Genomic DNA, 2,631 nt, shown 5'->3' with positions numbered 1-2,631 from the left:
TCCATCTTCTTTTGATGATTCCTGGGTCATTTAACATTCTGCCTTCAGCATTCTTAAGTGTTGCAACTTGAGTCTTGAATTTGCTTTCAGTTCCTTCAGCTTAAGAAATGCTGAGAGGGTTTGTCCCTTTTGATTTTGTTATTCTAGCTCCTTGTACATTTCATTATAATACTTTACTTTGTCTTCTTACAGTCTTTGTTTTCTTGTCTTAGAGTCTCTTCTGACATTTATCTTGGCCTTTTCTTTCTTCTCTGTCTTTGCAGTAATCTTTTTCATTCTTCATGAACTATATTCTTGATATCCTTCCATAGCTCATCTAGTTTTTGCTCATTAGTGCTCAAGGTTTCAAACTTGTTACTGAGACTTTCTTTAAATTCTGGTGAGACACACTCAAGGTCAAACTTTGGTTTGTGTGGATTTGATTTGATTTTCTTTACTGAGGCAAATCCTCTCCCTTTCTCTCATGGAACTTTTAATGGGATTAAGTTGCCAACCATTGATTGGCAACCAAATGCCTTAACTACAGTGTTACCACTGTTCCTTGTGGCAGAAGACTGGGTTGTTGTGTTATTTTTTTTTTCTTCTAGATTTTCTGTTTTGCATCAGGTGTTGTCATAGATTTGATTAGAATTCAATATATGGACAATATATTCTTAACATGTTGTCAGAAGGGGTCAGTCCTGAGAGAGAACGTGATGCCTAGAAAAGTGGAGGAAATACAATGGAGAAGATGTATAATGAGATGAATTGGCACATTGACTGTATGATGGACTTAACCACAACAGAGCATGTAAAGATCGCAGAGGATCAGGCAGAATTTGTCAGGGAGGACTTGATGCCATCTAAGGACAATAAAATATCTCCCTCTTTTCTAGAGTTCCACATCTTTCATTATAAATATAAACAACTCAAGTGAGAAAACCATAATTCTAGGAATTTAAGAAAACCAATTTATGAGCTCCACCTTAGAATTAGGAGTGTTTAACCCCTAAATCATTTGCCTGCAGTTGTTGCTGTGTAGTGTGGGGTTGGAGACACATAGGTGACCATCCAGTGGGTTTCTAGAGACAGTAAATCTCATGGGAGATGTTCATCTTTCTCCTGTGGAGCAACTGAAAGAGTCAAACCACATGTCTTAGGGTTAGATGCACAAACAGGCCACTAGAGATTGCTTTTGCATATAGTAGAAGAGAACAATTCATAAAGGAAAGATCGATGAAACAACAATAACAACAACAACAAGAAGCTCAGAAGAGTTGCTGTGTGCTATCAAGTCAATTACTACTATTCATAGTAACCCTTTGAACAATGGCTCTGAACCTTCCCCTATCTTGAGCCAAGCTCACTGTCTGACACACTTGACCCAATTGCCACAATCACTGTGTCAATCTTTCTCATCTAGAATCTTCCTCTCTTTTGTTGACCCTCACTCCTTCCCAGCATGATGTCCTTCTCCAAGGATTGGTCCTTCCTGGCAACATGTCAAAGTATGTGGAACTTCAAAACCCTTGTATCCAAGAAGCAACCTGGACTACCTCTCATGGACAGGCCGTATATTCTCTTGGCAGTCCATTGCTACGTTTTAAAAATATCAAAATTTATGCGTTAGAGATTTAGATTATCATCATTCAACAATTGTACTAATTGATGTGCCAAAACAGATTCATGGCTGACCCTCCAGAGGGTTTTCAAAGACTATAAACAGCATGAAAGGAGACTCTCACTCACCAATAGTATTACTACATTTATAAAAATATTTTCTAGTACACAGTGACAAATAAATATAAAGAGAAAAAGTTAGGGAAAAAAGAAACTGGGAAATAATATGAAAATAATGTTTTGATAGAAACATTAGTAAAAGACAAAAAAGGATTTATGAGTAGAAAGAAAAATAGTAATGTCAAGTCATAGAAACTATATGGGAAGGAATAGAACTTTTTCATAAAATTTCTTTATGGAATCAGACCAAATCACCTTTCTACCATGAAGTCAACTATCTCATCTGACATCCATCTTGGTGTTTTCTTCTTCTTCAGCCTTTGTAATAATCTTTTGCATTCTTCATGGACGATTTTCTTGATATCCTCCCAGAGCTTATTTAGTCTATGCTCATTGGTGCTCAAGGCCTCAAATCCGTTCCTGAGATGGTTTTGAAATTTGAGTGGGACAGACTTAAGGTCAAATCTTGGTTCCCGAGGACTTGATTTGATTTTCCTCAACTTCAGCTTGAACTTGCATATGAGTAGTTGGTGGTCTGTCCCACAATAAGTACCCAGCCTGGTTTTCACTGCTGATATTGAGTTTATCCAGCAATTCTTTCCACAAATGTAATCTATTTTATTCCTATGCATACCATCAGGTGAGATCCACGTGCATAGCCTGCGTTTATGTTTCTTATAAAAGATATTTGCAATGAATAAATCATTGAATGTGCAGAACTATATCATTCTATCTCCAGCCCCATTTCTCTCACTGAGCCTGTATTTTCCAGCTACTAATCCTTCTTCCCTGTTCCCAACTTTTGCATTCCAGTTGCCAATTATAGTCAATGCATTCTGAGTATTGCATTAGAGGGCTGAGAAGCTAAAGCTAAAGGAAGAAATCAAGAAATTAAAGAGCTGAACAGAAAAT

Source organism: Elephantulus edwardii, unplaced genomic scaffold (genome assembly GCF_000299155.1).
Source record: "Elephantulus edwardii isolate Elephantulus edwardi_28Jun2011 unplaced genomic scaffold, EleEdw1.0 scaffold00012, whole genome shotgun sequence".
Classification (NCBI taxonomy): Eukaryota; Metazoa; Chordata; class Mammalia; order Macroscelidea; family Macroscelididae; genus Elephantulus; species Elephantulus edwardii.
Note: the sequence above shows the minus strand (reverse complement) of the source record.